Source organism: Pantherophis guttatus, chromosome 7, assembly GCF_059756535.1.
Source record: "Pantherophis guttatus breed Tessera chromosome 7, ASM5975653v1, whole genome shotgun sequence".
NCBI lineage: Eukaryota > Metazoa > Chordata > Lepidosauria > Squamata > Colubridae > Pantherophis > Pantherophis guttatus.
This window is the reverse complement of record NC_142069.1, coordinates 44,266,434-44,289,401: the sequence shown is the minus strand read 5'-3', so window position 1 is coordinate 44,289,401 and position 22,968 is coordinate 44,266,434. Positions and strand designations below refer to the sequence as shown.

General features: G+C 36.4%; 1 long non-coding RNA gene across 3 annotated transcripts in view; it reads left to right on the top strand.

The window, feature by feature from the left end:
* Positions 1–22,968, top strand: part of LOC117655927 (uncharacterized) — a 55,321-nt gene that overhangs the window by 15,005 nt on the left and 17,348 nt on the right. For all 3 annotated transcript variants that reach the window (XR_015728949.1, XR_004588823.3, XR_004588824.3), the window contains exon 3: positions 10,767–10,883. This is a non-coding gene — a long non-coding RNA (uncharacterized LOC117655927). The remainder of the gene's footprint in view (positions 1–10,766; positions 10,884–22,968) is intronic.

The window sequence follows — 22,968 nt, the reverse complement described above, 5'->3', positions numbered from 1 at the left end:
ACAACCCAAAGGACTGCTTCAGTGGTGGGTTGCTCCCGGTTCTGTCTGGTTTTTTAGAACCTGTAGTAAAAGTGGTGGGAGGATCCGCCCACCCGCCCGGACGTCATAATTGACGATCTGTGCATGTGCAGAAGCAAGCGTGTGCGCATGCTCCCGTTGCGAACCGGTAGTAAAGGTAAGTAGAACCCACCCCTGGATTGCTTCCTCCTAGTCACACAATCTCTTTCTCCACTTCACTTGGCAAGAATCCATCTGCAGTGTTAATCAAGGCTCTGGGTAGCAGTGAAAGTGGTGGGGGGTACACCTGGTGTTGCACTAGGCACCCAAATTCCTTAACTTGGTACTGTATGCATTGAGACAATCAACTCTTGGGCCAAAGTACAAATGTTGTGGCTCTTTCAGGTTTACCCTGTTAGGATATTGTAAACCATGAGTCCCACACATATATTATCAAAAGAAATAAAAGCTGCGCAGCACCACTGTTGGCTGAATTGCATGCTTATGCTATCCAATTTCATTACCCATCTTGTATTGAACCAAATAAAGGGAAAAATGAGAAATCAATTAGTCCTGTTCAGAAAATCTACAGAACTGCCAAATACACATTCAGTAGTATAATAGATGTCCTTAATATAATTCTGTGAATAAAATATGAGTCAATAATAAGCAAAATAAATGTTATTGCCTCCAATCAGCTTTTTGATTCTGAGCACTAGCTCCCCCTCATCTCACAGGGACCTAAAGAGAGAAATTTGACTGAAGAGTCCTTAACTTCTTATTTTCCTGAATATTGTAAGGGAAAACAGTTATCTTTTATAATAGAAAGCAGTCTCTTTTATATTTCAATTACCACTCTTGAATTGTTTGATTGCAAATATATGAGACTTACAGAACAGATAACAACTTAAATTAATCTTACTTTCAAGATTACAGATCAATAATTTCAACAATAAAATAAAAAGTAAAGTCACTTCTATATAAGATACAAAGATGATCTTGCTGGAATTTGAATGGTAGTTTTCCACTTGAGTTTTTTTTTTAACTGTACGAAATCACAGAATGAAATCTGTGTAGTTCTGGATTTAGTATTGAAAAACCTGAGAGTCACCTTCACTATTTCCACATCATCCTGCTAAATAGATGCCTTACTAAGACTCACTCTCCTCCCATTTAATCTTTGGTAATTCATTCCTCATCATGGCAATCATACTTTGATTACCTATGCACACTAGCCTTTAGGGAAATATTAATGAATTTCCAATTACAAGTCTGGATCTGAAATAACCTTCCTACTAATTAAAGGGGTAAAAGTAGGAATCCACAGATCACTTGAAGAGAAAAGTTGTTATTTATGGCTATATTTCATTGGGCCTCATTGATGGAAATGTATTTCATAATATACTCTCCCTCAAGGATTTTAAGCCTTGATTGGCATTACTGTTCATTATGATACTCTGCCTTGAATGAAGTTTCCTCCCCAAAATCATTATATGATCACTATCCTAATTTTAGAAATAAGTTTTCATGTATTGTAAATACATATGAAGTAAATAAGGGGTAGGGAAATTGGTGGTCCTATTTCCTAGACCTTGACATTCCTATAGGCCATTATTGCTGAAAATGAGATAATGTATGTAATTTTTCTGATATTTTCTAATTGTGGTAAGAATCACAAAACTGGACAGGGAGGTCTCAGATAAACTTAACATAATATTAAAGATGCTTCCCCTTTTTTAAAAAAATCAGTTTTTTTGTGCATGCAAAGTGGGAGCACTGTTAAAAGTCACTCTTTGCTTTGGTCATCATTTTATCTGCTCAATCCTGCAGTAGGCCTCCTGTATATTGTACCATAATGTGGGAGAAATATTATGATGCATAGATTAAAAATAAATTTCTAAATATTTATTGCCTGATTCTTAAATAATTAGTTGTATTCCTGCAAATGTCAACTTGTGAAGCATTCCTGACCTGCTCTTGAGTTGCCATAGGCAGGGGAATGGGAAAACCGAGCCTCAAAGCTGCATCGAGGAACTTGCATTTCAGTCAAAATAAAACACATTCCAGTGGTAATGTCAAGGTCATCTCTAGGGCGACCCACTGTGGCCGGAGGGAGTGACTTCTACAACCTGGGAAATTGCTTCGTTGGGGAATGTGACTGATGACACACCTTGGGGGGAGGGGGAAACAGGGTCAGAGCCAAGGCGCGAATTAAGTGAGGTCAGAGTTGGCTTCACTTGGATTGTACCGACATGAAGCTCCTAATAAATAACTGGATTTCTTTTGAAGCTTGGCTTAATTTAATTAGGGCATTGGTCGGATCCCTGACAGCAGATTTATTATTTTAGGGGATCCCATTGCCATAGAGTTTGACAACCACTTTTGAATGGTTCAAGGCTTATGGGAATTTTCTCTGAAGTCACTGGTCTGAAACATAGATGGATTTTATTAATCATCCCAAATAAAATAAAACATGAGAAATATTCAGTTAGTATAATGAGAAGTAAATCAGTAATTTTAGTAATTTTCTTGGCCATTTCAGCAAAATTGAAGAATTTAAATTTGTTTCTTAAGCTAGAGTTCCTAGTCTATTGCTACTTATATTAATTATTTATTTGTTTATTCATTTAAATGCATTATAGTTATCACTTTCAATTCCATAATCCTTACTTTTAAATCAGCAAAGATTATTCTTGGCCATATTATATTATAAAAATATAATTCCCCCCCCTCCCCAAAGTGTTCTACTACACAGCTGCTTTGTGATAAAGGGCACCAAGGAAAAGTAATTGCTATTGTTTCATTGGATGAGTCTTTGATTCCTGCTTTGCTATAACACTTTGCAAATAGAAACGGGCTTGCTCATTATAATGATTCTCTTATCTATCTATGGCACTTTTAGATTTTCCTTAGCATTTATATTAGAATGATAACTGTGTTAACTAACCTATCTTAAGAATATTCAGCATAATTGCAGCAATTTTGGAATATTCAGATCACTTCAGAGGCCAAAAAAAAAAAAAAAAAGGAGCCTTGGTGGCGCAGCAGACTAAAGTGCTGTTAAGTAGCACTTAGCTGCCAGCTGTCTGCAATTACTGCAAGTTCAAATCTCACCAGGCTCAAGGTTGACTCAGCCTTCCATCCTTCCGAGATAGGTAAAATGAGGACCCGGATTGTGGGGGCAATAAGCAGACTTTGTATAAAAAGAACACCGCTTAGGGGGGGCCGAAAGCCCTACTAAGCAGGTATAAACAAAGGTATGACGGCTATTGTTTAACGCATTGTAAGCCGCCCTGAGTCTCTGGAGAAGGGCGGCATATAAATCGAACCAATAAATAAATAAATAAAAATAATGTGTTCCCTAAGGATAATTTTAAAAAATAAGGAAGGCAGTGCTGTTACACTTGCATTTCGGGCAGAGGTAATAAGGCTGAGACACGAGCCAGATTCCCACAGCCACACTGGGTGTTATTTAGGATGACTTATATGAACTCAGCTGCTATGATTTTTAAACCATAGTTTATAGGCTATACATTGTAGTTTACAAATCCTGGTTTATGGCTTAACTTGTTATGAAACCACATCCAATTGATGTACAGAGTAAAAATTAACTAAACACATTTGTGAACTTAGTTGTGGCTATAGGCATAGATTCAGGCAAAATTTGGTTTAGGAACATCTTCATAGCTGCTTTCTCATAAGTCCTTTTAACATGCTTTTTAGATTATCTGAACAAATGAGTACTAATAAAGCTAATGTGCTGTCTCTGCTTTCAACAAATTGCTATGCTTATATGTCTTCTGTCAAGCCATTGGTTTTATAATCCTTCAAATGTTGCTGAATGGCAGCTTCCAGTTTCTTTAACACTGGCCATACTAGCTTAGTATGCTGACAACATTTGGCTATTGGTTCTTATTTATTTATTTATGTAATTTATATTGTCGCCTATTCGCCCATGGCGACCCAAGGCGGCTTACAGAATATAAAACCACATTTAAAACAATAAAAATAATAAAAATAATCAAATAAATTAATATAGTATAATAAAATCACCCCCACCCCCTGCCCCTGCGACAGCAGATCACATGAGCCATTTAATGGGCTCCATCCTGCTCTGGGTTCCCCAGGCCCACTGGCAGAACCAGGTCTTCAGCGCCTTCCAGAAGAGTATTAGAGTGGGGGCCATTCTAATCTTTGGGGGAATGATGTTCCGGGGAGAAGGAGCCACCATGGAGAAGGCCCTTCTGGGTCCCACCAGGTGTATCTCCCTCGGGGATGGGACCTGTAGCATTCCCTGCCTACCTGCCCTGATGGGTCGGGTAGATGTGACTGGCAAGAGACATTCCCTCAGATAACATGGTCCCAAGCCATGAAGGGCTTTAAAGGTGACAGCCAGCACCTTGAATTGCACCCGGAAGCAAATCAGCAGCCAATGCAGCTCCCGCAGGAGAGGTGATGCATGTGCACACCAGGGTCTGCACAAAATCATGTCAGCCGCTGCATTTTGCACAACTGGAGCTTCCGGATGCCCTTCAAGGGCAGCCCCATGTAGACCATGTTGCATAAGTCAAGACGGGAAGTGACTGGGGCATGAGTATTTGAGTAGGGATTGTTGGTCCAGGAAAGGGCATAACTGGCGCACAACCTGCAGTTGCACAAAGGCCCTTCTGGCCATGACCGCCCCCTGCTCTTTGAGCAGGAGTTGTGAGTCCAGGAGAACTTCCCCCTACTGTAGGGAAGCATTAATCACCACCAGAGTCCACTTTCCTGTCACCTCCTGGGAAGCTTTCACAAGCCAGGAGGGACATGGATCTAAAGCACAGGTTCTTGCGCGCTACTCCCTAGGATCCTGTCCACTTCCTCAGGAACAACAGGGTCAAACTGTTCCTAGATAACAGGGCAAGAACCTGCCTCAGGGGCTTCCACCGGACCAACAACCATGCTGGATTCTAACTGGGAACAAAGTTGAGTGATTTTGTCTTCCAGAAAATCCACAAATTCCTCAGTGTGCCCCTTCAGGTGGACTTCAATCTCCTCCTTCCCCAGGAGGAGGAATTCTTATCCTAGAATTCATGGAAGTTCACATTTACTTCCCCATATATGTGAGGAATTTGAAGAACTCTGTATTAACTTCAGTTTGTGTATACTGTCCAAATCGGAATGGGACAACTCACTGTGGCAATTTTGCCATGACCAACTTGCCATGGTATGGTAAATGATCTAGGTATAAAATAGATTATTTCTTTATTTTATAGTAGTTATTACCCAAGTGAATCCTAGGTAATAATCCTGGGTTTCTGGGCACTGTCAAAAAAGAAAAACAACATTACCATAAATAGCAAAAGAAAAGCACAGGTAAAACCCAAGATAAGCACAGTCAGCTTCTTATTATGAAGAAGGCTTGCCAGTTGAGCCCCACCCATTTTTTCTTACTATTTCTTGCATCATTTATTTTCTTTTTTTGTGTGTATGATTTTGAGTTGGTCTTGACTCCTAGCAACTACACAGTAGTTCCCTTGACAAGATTTTCTAAAATAGTTTACCACTGCCTTCTTTCTGGGGTGGCAATGATTGGCCTAAAATCACTCAGCTGGTTTCATGTATAAGGGAGGACTAGTGGCTAAGATGCTGAGCTTGTCAATTGAAAGGTTAGCAGTTCAGCGGTTTGAATCCCTAGTGCCGTGTAATGGGGTGAGCTCCCGTTACTTGCCCCAGCTTCTGCCAACCTAGCGGTTCGAAAGCACGTAAAAAATACAAGTAGAAAAATAGGGACCACCTTTGGTGGGAAGGTAACAGCATTCTGTGTACCTTTGGCGTTTAGTCATGCCACGGAGACGTCTTCGGACAGCGCTGGCTCTTCGGCTTTTAAACAGAGATGAGCACCCCCCCTAGAGTCGGGAACGACTAGCACATATGTCCAAGGGAAACCTTTACCTTTACCTAGAACTCACAGTCTTCTGGTTTTTAACACAGTGCCTTTAACCACTATATCAAACAGGGTCTCTTCACTTTCTGTGCTTTTTGCAAAGGCAAATAACATGATGGGTATGTATGAAAATGTATGTTTTCTTTAATTCATCATATAACAATAGTTGATCAAAGGAAAACAAAATGAATGCACTTTCCTCCCTTAAACATGCTAGTCATTAATGTTTTTATACTAGTAGAAATTATTTCTTAGGTAGTTTTAAATACAAACATTCTGTAATCTCTATTATCTTGCATACAGTATATTTCAGAATAAACAGATTGCATGGCAAGACAGATTAAAACAGCAGAGTAAACAATAGTTCATGTAAAATATAAAAGTAACTTCAAGGAGAGTCAATGGCTGATTTGGATATGGAGTTCAGACCAATACTTGGCAGATACAAAAGTATGTTGTTTTAAATGTTAAAATGGAGGATTGGATTGAGGTCCATTTAAATTCAGTTTTGCAACAGATAAAATCCATGGTGGATTTGTTGTCTGATTCATACATTGCACTAAGTTGATTAAGCCATGGTTTTATCACAGTTGTTTAGGTTAGCAAAACAACTTCTATTTTTTTGCAATTTACATTAGCTAGCATCTGACAGCACACTAAATCCAAACCACACAATCTACTTGGTTTAGACAATGTATGACCTGAACTACAGTCATTGATGCCAAATTAATAATAACATTTATAAAGCCATTAAAAAAATTAAATGAAATTTAGTTTTGAGGAGGAAAAATTTTTTAAATATGTCTTCACCACATTTCAGGTGTGATAGTAATCCTACCATGTTATTACAGCATTTCATTTAATGACTTCAAAGTTTAATGGCACTGAAAAAAATGACATGATCTCCTATGATGCTGTAACATTTACATGTCCAGTTCCATGAAACTTTGCTTCCTCCATTTCAAATCATTTAACCAGAACTATCATGGGGGACGGGGGAAGGGAATTTGGGCTTTCTTATGCAGTACTTAAATTTTAGCTATCACAGTAATAATAGAACGAAGCCTTGAAAAAGTAGTATCTACACCACAGCTGTGATGCATATATGGCTCCCAAAGGACTTTTGTTTCCTGCAACTGGGACTGGACCAGTTTCCTATATTAGCACATACTGCCACCATCTGACAAATATTATTAACTCAAAGCCACATCAAAAGGTTAGTGGAAGTTGTAGATTAAGAGAAAAAGACTAATCACTAAACATATTCAAGAAGACATGAGTCACAAAGACTACATTTACTGACTGCAACTGATCCAACTCAAATTCTATGAATCATGTTTAAAGATTTAAACGGAATGTTTATCATAATTATAGTTCTACCTTTGCACTACTACTAGAACTCCAAATATAATAGTGTTATAGATTTAAACATTGGTCAAGATGATCTCAGCCTTCAAAGCTTTCTGTGAATAGAACTTTCCTTGAGAGAAGCCTCAAGTGGTCCCTATTAAGTCTTGAAACAAGAGATGGCTACTAGTATACTGGTATACGTTGGAAAGCTGGATTTCTGAAAAAAGCATTAGTGATAAGCAGATACAATTCATTTCTTTATTTCACATGTTTTTAAAATTTTGATTGGGAACTGCCCAGAGTTAGTTGAAAGATGGGCAACTATATAAATGTTTTGAAAGAATAAATAAATAAATAAATAAAATCTTCCTTACTAGTACAGGAGTGAGTGGGTGAAATATATATAAAAAATATTGGGACAGATGGAATGAAAATCTGTGCTGGAATTTTGCTGCTTGCAGGAAATCCTGTAATACTCTGGGTTCCCCAGAAACATGATAGGAACAGGAACCTATTAATGCTGTAAATACTTATCCGTCAGATTGTTTATGACTACAAAAAAAAAAACCACCACCCTTGCATTGCAAGACTTTCTTCTAGGGAAATTAAACCTCATTAACAAGGCTTTTAATATTTAGTTTAAATTAGTGTTAAGTTGGCCTCTTATCTGAGGCCACAAGAAGCTGAAAGCAGCCGCCAAAAATTTCTCACCAGACATGTCTTGGTTTTGTTGGGTCAGAGAAAATAACCTTTTTTGAGTCATTTAAAACACTGGCAGTTCATTGATAGGAGAATGCAGCCTCTGAAAGCACTAGGTTCCAAGTTTATGTTATAACCACTACAACTGATTGGTGTCTTCAAATAGAACAACAGATAATGAAGTTATAAGAAAGAGTAATATCTTCTGTAGTAATACTCTGGCTGAAGAAGTTGGGCAAGTTGAAAATACTGAACACAGGTTAGCAGCAACTCTGTTGAAAGTGTTAACAGTAACTCAATTGAGGGGCAAGCAAGACATTGATCATATAGCTCTGTCTGTTATTTCTAAAAATGAGTGCTATAAACATACTAATACCAAAACCCATCAGATCATGGCTATAATATTGGCACTGCTGCCCCTTTATTTCTAGCTGTTACTATTACATATTGAGAGATAGTTTGGTGCAGTGGATGAGGAGCTAGTTTGATGTAATGCATGAGGAGCAGGAAGAGACCATGCAATCAGGAGACCATGGGTCCTGCCCTAGGCTGGGTGACCTTGGGCCATCACACCCATTTAGCCCCAAGAAGGAGGCAATAGCAAACCACTTCTGAAAAACCCTGCCAAGAGAACATCAGGGATTTGTCCAGTCAGTGTCCAAGAATCAGATATGATTGAACAGAAGAAAACAAACAAACAATTATAGAGCCCAAAGCATCCTTGATTAACTGTAGACCTCAAGGGCATTTCCTTTGATAATGACACCAAAGTAGGCTATTCATATCTTCAGAACTGTACAAGATGTCAATAAGGATGGCAGTAATTTATGTTGGTGATTTTAATTCTTTACAAATGATGCAAGGGTACATTTGGCAGATTAGTATATTTTAGCTTAGAAATTATTTTATAGCATTACTGCCCCAACTGAGCAGAAACATCACAGTGAGATTCAGTGACAGACTGGAGGCACAGTATTATATATTGTATCTCCTGGCAATTGGCTGATCAAATGCCAACTAAGCTCCCAAGTTTTATTGTTCTTGCTGATTCAGAACTGTAATATTGTTTAAAATTTCTCCTTTTCACCATCAAGCATGAAAGTGGCATGAACATTATCCTTTCAAGTTATTGTTTATAGAATCAGGTACAAGGTCATAATCTGTTCAGAGCTATCACATTTTAGTGTGGGAAAAATATAAGAAGTAGTAAAGCCACACACAAACATACAAAAATTAGCTCTTTATATACTTTAAAAAGTTAAGGTATCAGAGACTGTATTCTGGTTGCTGTGCATTATCAAACAAATATATCACTCTACCTTCTGTTACCTTTTTTTCCCTTTGGTGCAAGTCTAAATTTTGTCTAGAATAAAAAGTTTGGGAGCTTTTGGGGAAGAACTGCTTTGGAAGAAGAAAATTGCAGGCACCCGAGAAAAAGAGACATCAATTTGAAATCTAGTACAGGTAGTCCTCAATTTAGGTCCATAACTGAACCTGGAATTATGGTTGTAGGTTGTGTCAGTCATTATCACCTAACCGACCCAATTTCACTATATTGTTTTGTGGTGATTATTAAGCCAATCACCATGGTTGTTAATTGAACCCATTGTCTGCAATGGACATTTTTGCCAGAAACTGAAAGTAAAAGCCAGTTTTCAGAAGTAAATACCATAAATCATAGTCATATGACCACAGGATTCTGCAAACAGCCCTAAATGCAAGCTGGCTACCAAGTGGGATGATGGTGGTGGCCATCAGAACTAATCTGGGTTGTAATGTATTTATTCTTTAAATAATCTACCCCTCCTTTGTATAAGGATTTAAAAAAAAAAAAACACACAGGAAAAATACCTGCACAACAACATATGAATTATAGGAGAATGTAATGGTATGTGGGAACAACTTTGGGAGACATGGGAAGACATGTTGTATAGGGAATGGTCAGATAATTAATAATAATTTAACAAAGTTGGAAGGGACCTTGGAGGCCTTCTAGTCCAACCCCCTGCTTAGGCAGGAAACCCTACACAACTTCAGACAAGATAAGGGGAAGCAGAGCCCACAGCTGCATAATGGTCAGAGAAAGAGATTCAGGCATAACACTCCCTAAGTTATTAGATTGTAAAGATGATGGCGGAAGAATTGTATTTTCAGACTTGCAAGATTCTGTTAATGTAGCTTTACAATAAAGTAGAATTTACCATACCTATCTGGCTGTATTTCCTTACCATCCTGGTAAAGGTAACCTGGTAAAAAAAATCAACTTTTTTTTAAAAAAAACAATGCCTAACCATTAAAATGGCTAGCATCTGAAATTCAGCACACTGTTTATTTTTCATAATATGCTTAATAGGGGTCTAGTCTATACGAATTGCAATAGAAAAGTTTCACGTTAAGAAACTTTCAATAAATTTCTGGTGTGTCATTCTGCCAGATAAATCTCTAGTGAATTTTGTTTTTCATCCACTATCCATATTTTTATTTTTACAATATAATTATGGCTTATGTCCTGAGGATGAAAAAAAAGGGAGAAAAACTATTTGGAAGCTTGTAATTCAACTATTCAATACATAATTTTGCACTGCAGATGAAGTCAGCAAACTATGTTGATTTCCAGTGTTCAAGACTAAAAAAATTTATAATCCCACTGTGTGCTAAAGGAATACAGATGCTATGATAAATCCATTAACTGGATCATAAATAATTTCATGATGGTGCATATTTAGTCTGTGCACTTTCCTATTTGCATGAACATAGTATAATAATAAAAACAAATTTCAAATTTCTTTTTTAGGGTTTGCAAACTAGATAAGAATGGTGGATTGTTTACTGAGTATTTCATCAACCTGATTAATCCTCATGCAGAATCTTTTGAAACTAAAACAATTCGAAGAGATCAGTTCAAAATCAGGTAAGACATCTTACTCCCTAGCTGTTTATGTCAAGAGAAATGTTTCTCTGGTTGATGAATGTAAAATGATTAGACAGAAATGTTGCACCTGCCAGTGATCTAGGATAACCGGCAAGAAAGGACTACCAAAATATCATTGAATGACATAGACAATGTTTATTATGCAACCTAAAGATACTGACTCCAACTCCTCCGTGTGTGTGTGTGTGTGCGCGCGCGCGCAAATAAATACATTTGAAAGGAGCTAAATATAAATCTTACATATTGTCCAACATTTAAATGTCTTCTCCCAATAATCTAAATCATCTCATTCCCAATGGAAGCCATTTCCAAGCTAAGGGACAAAAGATGATAAATCATTTTGCCTTTAACAGGAAGTTCAAGCATCAGCATGATTCTGACTGCTTTGAAGAAAGCAGAGAATTAATCTTCCTGTAGCTCTGTATGCAAAGCACCAGCAGAGAAGGATATGCTTAAAAGCTTTGTCTTGACAGACTGTAAATGTGGGGGTCACATAAAGATTTGGACTCTTTGTCTCAAGGGAGCTATAAAATGGTTCGAGTCTTTCTGGCATTTAGCGATGGCAACAGGCAGAAAACAATACAGAAATGCAAATAGGGGTATGAAGGGCCAGCGCTGAGGATTAACATACAAGAAAAAACCAGATAAAAATATACAATTCTTATACATCTTTGGTTCCTTTTTCTCAGAATAAATACAAGGTTGTACCAGTTACTCGTGTTACTACGTATTAGGTTATTAACAGCATTTTTATACCACTCATGAACAAGGTATGAATCAATGATATATATTAAAAGAAGCATGAAATATAGAAAAAATAAAAATTGCAATTTTGGGATAAACATGAGTATATTTTAACAATACAAAACAAGCATAACATTCAAAGTAAGTTAAAATAAAATAAAAGTAAATGAAAGTAATGGTAATATCCAAAATCTAACAGCCTGCGTAAACCATGCTTTTAAAACTGAAAAGTCAGAGAAATTACAATAGAACATCTTCATCTGATGCTGAAGAAATATTTATACAGGATTCAGATTTTTGTTTCTGTACTGTGGACACTCCAATTGGCATGAGTGTTATACTGCAATAAAGAACAAAAACTCTGAGTTTTTGTTGTGTATTGCAGTGTAACACCTCATACTGCATACTGAGTTCCAATATACAACAAAAACGCTGTCTGAATTTTTCAAGTCTTTTATGGATTGCCTTTTGTTTCCTTATTTTATGTCTTTTTAAAATGCACTTTTAATATAGCAATGCTAATAGAAATACATCACTAAAATGTTGATATGATGGATTATTTTAGTAATTGTTCGAACCTAGGGCGAAACTCTCTTTACTATTTGGTATGGTAATTTATGAAGATAATTCTAAGAGCTATTTTTCAGAATACTGTTAATTGAACTGACCTTTACAATAGAAATAGCATTCTGTTGTTACAAATAGGAATATTCAGTGTATCTAATTCTGAAGTTTGTTGATGCAAACAGAGTAAATTGCAACCAAAGTTAAGGAATCGCATAATGCTTCTATTAAATCAATAAATTACCATGAATTTTGCTCATTGTTTTCTATCTTCTTATTCAAAAATATTGCAGCTTTTTCCATGTAGGCTGTTCCTATCCTACATCCAGTTTTCAGTTCTAGCTTTCTATTTCTCCTTTGTATGGATCCCTTAAAGCTATTAATAAGATTTAGGCTCTATGAGCAGATTTATACATAGTAATATTTTGGATATTAAGTATCTTCCTATAGTGCCCAAGGAAGTTGTCAAGGGGTACTGCCCATCCATCCACCCATCGATCCATCATCTTGGAAATATTACTTATCATAGCTGAATATCAATTTTATTAATCAAGATATAACTCCTATGCAAGCTATGAAATAATGATGCTATAACCCTGAAGCATGTAAACTCTCTAGAAAATGGAAAGAAATCCAAAACATGAAATAAAATCTAAGTGAACCACGATGGATTTGAACATAGTGTATTGGACCCACATAAGTGTACTATAGTAGAATGCATATAGGAATAACTCCATGGTCTAACTGGATTCTCAATAGGTATCATGGGAAAGGAAAAAAAAAGAAAATGATAAATGTACATTATAAAGTGCTTACCTCGAGGGGCAGATAATCACTCATTCCTGTAATCTACCATATGAGCACTTAGAAAGCACTGTGGGTAGTTCCAGGTGCTAGGATCTTCCTATACAAAAGACCCTTCCCTTTTAAAAAGAATAGAATAGAACAGAATTCTTTGTTGGTCAAGTGTGATTGGACACCCAAGGGATTTTTTTAATCAGGACAACAGTTCCATCTTGACTTTGAGATGCTTCACAAAGTAAGAAGCGGATGTATGACTTCACATGTGAAAAGTATCAGACTCAATATACCAGTACTAAAAGTCGGTAAATTATTCTTGTCTTGAAAATGTAATTGAGAAAGAATATCTAATATTTTTAGAAATTCAAGACATGTAATATACATTTAATGAGAAAAGTACAGTCAGTGAGGCTTGCGAAGAATTAATTTGTGATTGAAGGGGAGGAGTAAGGGAATAAGAAAGAGATAAAACAAATAGTAATTTTAACTGCAAATCCAAATGAACTTGACCAGGATTTTTACTTTGCAAGGTGAGAAAGAAATGCACCACAGCAGCTCTTTAAGAGAATATTCTGTATAAATCAAGTAAAAGAGTATTGTTGGTTCTTTTTCCTTTATTTCTGGTTCTTCTTCAGAATATCCATATCTATTAAAATAAAATCAGGCATGAGCACAGCATTAATGCAATATATTGAATATAGTTCCAAAGCAAATAGTTTGATTTGCTGCAGTCTGATCCAGTTGCATAGAAAAATTGTCCATAGAATTATAGAATTGAAATTAGAATTAACTGCAAGCACATTCAGTGCAAGACCCTGACATCCCTGACAGACAGCTATTCAGTCTGTACCTAAATACCTCCAAGAGAGGAGTCTTACCATCTCTCTAAGTGATAGGCTCTGTGGTCAAATCACTTTTACTGTTAGGAAGTTTTCTCTTGTCAGTCAATATCCGTCTTCCTGTAACTTAAATCCATTATTCTACTCTGAACTGAGCAGATATCTTAGAGAACAGATCTTGATCTTCTTTTACAAGATATCCTTTCAGGCACTGGAAGATAGTATCATCCCCTCAAATTTTGCTTGTCAGGGCTAAGCATTCCCTTTTCCTTAAATTAGTTCCTGGCGTTCCGATCATCATCCTGTGTTTCTTCAAAACTAATGCAGTTTGTCTAAATGGTTCTTAAAGTATATTGCCCAGAACTGCCCATAATATCTAGGGTAGAGTTTGACCAAAATAAAATAAACTTATCCTATTACTTTCCCGTGATTTGGACAAAACCTGAACATTTTCTTTTGGGAAACAACTTCACACTGCTGACTAATAGATGATTAGTAATCAATTGTTATTCTAATATCTTTTTCATGAGTGCTTTTGCCAAACTAACATCACTTATTCCTTAGTTGTATGCGTGATTTCTGTTTCCTGAGTGAAGAACTTCGCATTTTCCTCTATAAAATTTCATTTTGCTACCTCCATCCCATTTCTTTAATCTATCAGTATCATTTTAACATTTATTTGTTTCAGCTAGAGTATTAATAATCTCCTTGACTGTTGTGTCATCCAAAAATTTCCTCCTCCTCTTTGTCCATATCATGAACAAGAATGTTGAAGAGCACAGGATGAGCCTGTATCACATTCTATTCATTACCTGTCTTCTTTTTGATAAAGAAACATTAATGAGCATTCTTGGCTATTATTCTGAACCAATTATCTGTCTTCTTAATTGCCCCATGCTTTATTAGTCTTTCAGTTAGAATGTCATGCATGGATACTTGTGGATACTTTGCTAAAATAATTATATCTATAGCATCCATACAATTTATCATGGAAGTTATCTAATGAAAACATGAGATAAGGAAGGCCTGGCAAGAACTATCCTTCACTTACTTAGTTTTTGTAATAACTCTTTATTGCAAGGTGAGTACAGATTGATTGCTTTATGATTTGCATGAAAATTTTCCCATGCATTTGTATCGGATTGACTGATGTATAATCCCCTGGATATTCCTTATATCCTTTTAGATAATATTTGTCTTTCTCCAGTTGTCCCGCACTTAACCTATGCCCTAGGATCTTTCAAAATAATGGAAAGAAATTTGACTGGACCATCTGCTAGCTCTTTTCGTACCTTAAGACGCAATTCATCTAACCCTGATTTTAACTTATTCAAAGTAAAAAAATATTCTCTGACTGATCTATTTGTTTTAAGCATCAGTCCTGTCTTTTAATTTTGTTCTTGCAATTACTTGGTAGAATGGAAGTATTCTTCTGGGAAAAGATTGAGGCAAAGTTCAAGTCTACTGATTCTTCCTTTTCTTTCTTATGTATTAGAACAATACAGTCTTCAGTGAGAAACTAGGACTACATTTTAGTACTTACTAACTTGGCCTACTAAAGTTGGCCTGAATCACTTCAGGAGAATCAGCTGGTTCTCTTCCATTTTCAGGGTACTGCAGGGCCAAAGCCTGGAAGCATTGTTTTTCAGTGATGGGGCCAACCCTCTGGAATGTCCTTCTGTGGGAGGTTAATTTGCGCCATTATCTGCTTTCTGGAAAAAAAAATGCCAATACAGCTTTTCTGGAAAGTTTCTGGGATTTGACATCATATATTATTTTGAAAATTTTTAACTTTTATTTACAAAATATACAGATTCCATCTTCTTACTGTGTATTTGTAAGTCACCCATAGTCTTTTGGCAGGATATAAATTGGATAAACAATTAAATATAAGCAAAGCATATTCTATGCTAAACTCCTTTATGTACAACCACTAGGTAGCAACCACAAGTGAAAAAATGTCAGTAGAATGATGCTTCAGAAACATAAAAATTCTGTTTATGCACAACATTGGAAAGTAGAGAAAATTCCTTTGGAAGGAGAAGTAATTTAAAAAAAAATAGAGTGTGCAGAAATGAATAGATTGACTTTGATGATTAAGGAAAGAGAAGATTCAGAATACTTTAAGATACGGAATCAATTCTACTATTGGTTAGAAAAGAGATATAAATAAGTAAATTAATAGTTATGTATAAAAATGCTATAATTAGAATATTTTGTTAGTGACGAATTGTTATAATTGATTCGATGAGAACCAAGAGAGAAGAAATAACAAAAAGAAGAACGATTAGAGACAACACCGAGATGTCACATGGAAGGAATGACTGATGTATTAAATGTTTGTTTGTTTAAAAAAAAATTTAAAAAAAAGAAACATAAAAATTCTCACTTCTGGGGCAGCAATGGTGGACTGAATTGTCTCAATGTTTAATGGAGCTGACAACCGTGGCAGAAATAGGAGCCAGTGGATGAATTAGTTCCTGGAAATTCCTTTCTAGATTGAGAGAAAGAATCACCCATACGCTCCACACTTATAATACAAAATCAACACAGAATATTCCTGCAAAGAAATAATAAAACATTATTCTCTGATGGGCTTGAGAGGTCTTAGAGCAGTGGTTCTCAACGTTCCTAATGCCGCGACCCATTAATACAGTTCCTCATGTTGTGGTGACCCCCAACCAGGGGTGGGTTCTAAAATTTTTTACTATCGGTTCTGTGGGCTTGGCTTATTTTGTGGGCATGGCTTGGAGGTCATGTGACTGGGTGGGCGTGGCTAGCTGGTCATGTGACCAGGTGGCCATGGCTATGTATATAGGGACTACTCAGAGGGCTGAAAAAAGTCATTTCTGACAGGTCCTCGCACTTTTGACTGGTCCTCACACTTATGACCATCCTCACATTTATGCCCGTGCAGCATTCTTAACAACCATGTCACTCATTTCACAACTGCTTCTCTTCACCATGATGATAAGATAGGGCAAAAAACGTAAAATATGAGGACAGTCGTAAATTCGAGGACTGGTCAAAAGTGCGAGGACCAGTCAAAAATAACTTTTTCAGCCCTCTGAGTAGTCCATGTGCACAAAAGGACTACCCAGAGGGCTGAAAAAAGTGATTTCTGACAGGTCCTCGCACTTTTTTTTTTTATTGCAAAAGTTTTACAATTACATTTTCACCCCCTTTTTCCCCCCGACCCACCCCAAACTCCCCAACCTAACCCTCCCAAACCCCCCCTAATCCTCCCCCCGACTTCCACAGAATATAATCCCATCAAAATCCCCTTTTTATAAAACCTGAACCCCTCAAACCCCCATATAATTTTTCATCTTCACAAAATTCAAATATTTCTATTTTTATATAATACTTTCAATGAAAAGCTATTTGATACTTCCTAGTTTGATATTTGTTCTGCACATAATCTATCCATTTTTTCCATTCCCATTCATAAGTCTCTTGTGAGCGATCTTTTAGATATGCTGAAATCTTCGCCATCTCTGCAAAGCTGGCCATCTTCAAAGTCCATTCTTCAATAGTGGGCAAAGCTTCATTTTTCCAGTATTTACCTATCAATAATCTTGCTGCTGTTATCATATACAATATCAACTTAGTTTCATCCAATGTAAAACCCTTTACTATACTGTAAAAACAATTGTGGAGAAAATTGAATTTTTTTCTTCAAAACATTCTGCATAACCCACCAAATTTTTATCCAAAAAGCCTTAACTTTCTTACAGGTCCACCAAACATGATAATATGTAGCATCTAAACAATCACATCTCCAACATTTTGGCTGAACATTAGGGTACATACACGACAATTTCTTGGGATCTAAATGCCATCTATAAAACATTTTATAAAAATTTTCCCTCAAATTCTGCGATTGTGTAAATTTAACATTCTGAACCCATATTTTTCCCCATGTTTCCAATATCACTGGTTCTGCAAAATTTTGTGCCCACTTAATCATACAGTCTTTAACCAATTCAGTTTCTGAATCCCTTTCTAACAAAACATTGTATAGCCTTTTAATATGCATTGGACCTTTCTTTTTTATATGTCTAACCAATTCTTCCTCATGCAGCATTATACCAGTTTTTTGGTCCTCTTTCCATCTCAGTTGAAGTTGATTATACTGTAACCAAGTTAGATTAATCCCTTCGTCCAACAGTGTCTCTAATGTCTTCAGTTGCCATCTGCCCGCATCTGTAAAAAGAACTTCTTTATATGAACCCCCCCCCCGAGTGACATTATATTTGTATTCCACATAATATGACCAAGATCCAGCCATAACGGTATTTTATAATCCCATTTGAATCGGTGCTTCTTCCAAACTCTCATCAAGGAATCTCTAAGTATATGGCTTTTAAATACTTTATCCACTTTATCTTCATAAAATAAGTAAGTATGCCATCCAAATTCAAGGTCAAAATTTTCTATATTCAATATTCCAGTCTTTTTCCTTCCAAACCAATCGCTTGCTTGAGTCAAAGCTGCTGCTTCATAATATAACTGTAGGTTTGGAAGTTTAAGACCTCCCCTTTCTGGAACATCTTGCATAATTTTCAGTTTCACTCTCGGTTTTTTCTCGTTCCAGACAAACTTATTCAGTCCTCTTTGCCATTCTTTCAATTGTTTATCACTTTTAAGCACCGGAATCATTTGAAACAAAAAAAGAAATCTTGGCAAAATGTTCATCTTAACTGCTGCTATTCTTCCAAGTAAAGACAGCTGCAGTTTTTTCCAAGACTTCATATCTTTCTGAACATCTCGCCACAACACCTCATAATTATTTTGAAACAATTTCATATTCGATTCTGCAACCTGAACTCCTAGATATTTAACCTTTGGTACAATCTCAAAACCTGCCCTCCTTTCAAGTTCGTGTTTTCGATCTTGTGTCATATTTTTAACTATCATCTTAGTTTTTTTCTGATTCAATCTAAATCCTGATACTGTACCATAGTCTTTTATAATGTCTTTCATCTGGATTATTGATTCCATCGGCTGTGTTAGGGTAACAACCAGATCATCTGCAAATGCCCTTATTCTGTAGTCCTCTTGCCTTATCACTATTCCTTTCAAGGTACTCGAATCCCGTATTGCATTCAACAAGACTTCTAGTGTTAAAATAAATAACAATGGGGATAACGGACAACCTTGTCTTGTTCCTTTCTCAATATTAAAATCTGTTGTCAAACTTCCATTAACAATAATCTGTGCCTTTTGTTCTTGATAAATTGCTGAAACCGCCTGTATAAATTGATCCCCAAAGTCCATCTTTTTTAAAGTCTTTAATAGAAAATTCCAGTCAACTCTATCAAAGGCCTTCTCCGCATACAGGAAAACCAGCACTGCAGGGATCTGTTTATACTTCTCAAGATATTCCAATAAATCTATAACTTGCCTTACATTGTCCTTCATATATCTGCCTTCTATAAATCCTGCTTGATCATCATGAATCACCTCTTGAATTACTGGCATCAACCTGTTGGCTAATACTTTTGCATAAATTTTATAATCATTATTCAGAAGAGATATTGGTCTATATTTCTCAGTTTTTTTAGGACCTACTTGCTCTTTTGGTATCAAAGAAATATAAGCTGTTTTCCATGATGGGGGTATTTTACCCTCTTGTTGTATATTACAAAACAAGTCTCTGAGTTGTTCCACCATTTCTGCTTGCAAAGTTTTATAATACACTGCAGTCAAGCCATCAGTTCCGGGAGCTTTAGCTGTTTTCAATTGTTTAATTGCTACAATTATCTCCTCAACTGTTATAGGGTGATTCATTCTTTCCTTTTGTTGTTTGGTAATTTTTATAACTCTTTTATTTTCTAAATATTTTTCTATAAGTCCATTCTGTATGTCATCTTTAGCATATAATTTGGTGTAATAATCTACAAAAGCTTCTTTAATTAATTTTTGTTGGAAAATTTCTTTCCCTCCAATATCAATACTATCAATAGTCCGCATACTCTGCTTCTTCCTTAATGTATAGGCCAACCATCTGCCCGGTTTATTAGCATTGCAAAATGTATTATGCTTCGCATATTGTAAATTTGTTGCAGCTTGTTCCGCCATAAACATTTGGAATTGATCTTTCAAAAGTTTTATAGCACCACTTATTCTTTCGTCTGTTGGATTTTTAATAAGTAACTGTTCTTTATTCTTTATTTCTACTTCCAGTTCAAATCTTTTCTTTTGTCGATTCAGTTTATGTTTAGAGTTCATATGAATGAGTACCTCTCTCATGTACGCTTTACTCGCATCCCACACAATTTCCATTGGGGTACCCTTGTTCAAATTTATTTCAAAAAATTCTTTAATCTGTTTTTTAAGTTCTGTTATGTTTTTTTCATATCTAAACAAATTTTCATTTAATCTCCATGATCTTCTCTCAGTCTTTCCAGTCTCAATTTCTATCCATACTGGACTGTGATCGGATAAAGTTCTTGGAAAAATCTTAGTTCTTTTTGTTTTAACAAGTAAGTCATTTGATAATAAGATAAAGTCAATCCTAGAAAAAGATCTATGTCTATCAGAGAAAAAAGTATAGTCCAAGTCTTTTGAGTTATGTATTCTCCATACGTCTTTTAATTCCAAATCTTCTTTCATATCAAAAAAGGTTTGTGGTAGTCTGATCCTTGACTTCGCCAGACTCTTTTTATCTAATTTGGAATCAATTACTCCATTCCAATCTCCCATAATCAAAATAGATCTGTAATCCCATTGCAATATTTTGGTTTGCAAAGTTTTGTAAAAATGATCCTGTTGTTGATTAGGAGCATAAATTCCAATCACAAGAATTTGGCCATATACAGTGTGCAGTTCAATTGCTATAAACCTACCACCTTCATCTGCTTCTATAATTTTAGCTGATAGTCTTTTATTTATGTAAATAACCACACCATTCTTTTTTTCCAAATTTGAAGCTATAAAATGTGTTCCTAATTTTGAATTTATCAAATATTTTTGAACTTGTGTTCTGACATGAGTTTCTTGTAAGCAAATTATATCATTATTAAATTGTCTCAAATATGTAAATATCTTCTTCCTTTTCTGTGGTGAGTTCAATCCATTCACATTCCAAGATAAAAACTTAACCGTCATGTATACCTCTTTGGAGCGACGAGCAGAATTGCCGGATATCTTCCGAGACCTTCGGCTTTGCTCCCCCCATGGCTTCACTTTCTTGTATAGTACTCTTGACTCCTTTTTTGTATTGTTGTGCCTTAGCTCTTTCCTGTAATTGTTTTTCTTTGAGTTGTTTAGAAACTGCTCGAGTTATACGCTGGTCTTTGGCTTCAGCCATACGAGCTAAGTCCAAGGCCACATCTCTTGTAGTCAAAATTGGAGAAGATTCTAACAGGGGCTCCTCCAGAAAACCTCCTGTAGCACCCTCCACTTCCACTAACTCAGATTCAACCTGCTTAGGCTACTCTTCCAGCTCTTGCTGAGGTTGCTTCTCCTTATCACTCTCCTTTATCTCCAACACAGTAGATGTACGTGGGGATGGTGATCTCTCTTTAAAAACAGTATAATAAAAATGTTCCGCCTTTTCAACAGTATTCAGTCGATATCTTTCTCCATTGTACTTCAAAATTATACCAGTTGGAGCATCCCACCGAAATGGAATCTGTAATTTTTTAAATTCATTTACTAAAAAACCAAAATCTTTTCTATCTTTCAACATCTTTGGCGGTAGTTCTTTATAAATTCCAATTTGAGTTCCCTCCACTTGCACAGAAGAAAGAAAAGATTTTTGCAAAATATCATTTCTCATTCTTCTATCTGTAAAATATATCACCACATCTCTAGGCAGTTGTCTTTGTCTGGCCACCCACGAGTTCACTCTGTAAATTTTATCTATTTTGTAAAAAATCTCTTCAGGATTAATTTTTAACAACACAGCCAAAGCATCAGCACAAACCTGTCTCAGGTCTTGTCGGTCATTCTCTTTAATACCTCTAATTCTTATAGCGAATTCCATAGACCGGAATTGCATCATCGTAATTTCGTTTTCAACTCTCTGCATTTTATTATCCACATCAAAAATTTTGAAATCAGTATCCTTTATTTTGACATTCACTTGTGATTTAAATTCTTCCAATTTAGAGTCCACTTTAATAATAATTTCTGACAAGCCAGACACCACATTTGATAATTTATCAGTCACCTTGCCATAATTCTCTTTCACCAACTTTTTCATTTCAATAATTTCCTGCTTGATTTCCTGTTGAGATTTTTGGAATTTATCATCCATTTCCTGTTGAGATTTTTGAAAATTATCATCCAGAGCCTGAGTAATAAATTCTTTTAAACTTTCAAAATCAAAATCTTTTTTCTGACTCTGCTGAGCTGAAGGAAACTGCTGTTCTGACTTGTGTGGGGGGGATCCCCCCCCCGCTGCCTTGCCTTCCTGTTTTTTAGAAGCCATTCTGCCACGTAGATTAGATTTTCTGAAAAAGGAGATCCTTTTTCCTTTTCCAGCACCACAAAGTCCTCTAAAAAAGTCCCCCAGGTTTAATCAAATTGGGAATAGAATTAAACTGAAGCGAGCTCAGGCTTATTTTAAAAAGGATTTTTTCTCCCTCTTCTCCTGTTTGCTTGTTACAAGCAGTGCAACTTTGTAACTTGTTAGAATAGCTTTACAAGACCACTCTCACTCTCAGCTTGTTAACGCTGGAGCCGGGCGCCATTTTTCAAGCCACTTTCACTCGCTCTGATTTTTGCTTAGATCAGAAAGTCACAGAAAAAAAAATAATACTTGCAGTTTCTTAGTTTAAAGGTTCAGGTTGTTTTTTCCGCTGATTAGTGAAGTTAATTGCAATCAATTTGGATGTTTGCTGCAGCCGGCTTGCTCTGCAGGAAGCAGAGTCGTCCCACGCCATCTGGAGTCTCAGCAAGTTGAAAGGGAGCCGCGCCTGTTTCCTCCCCAGTAGCAAACTTCTGGGACTCACAGGGGCTCGACCTGCGCCTTGCTTACTCTTATCCTTCAAATCCTTCAGATTCTGGAGTTTTCAAGCCGCTTCTCAAAGTCGAAGCGGCTCTACAGATGGCGGGGCTGGCGGTCCTTAGAGAGGGACCGTCTTTCACCAGAGGCAAGAAAACCA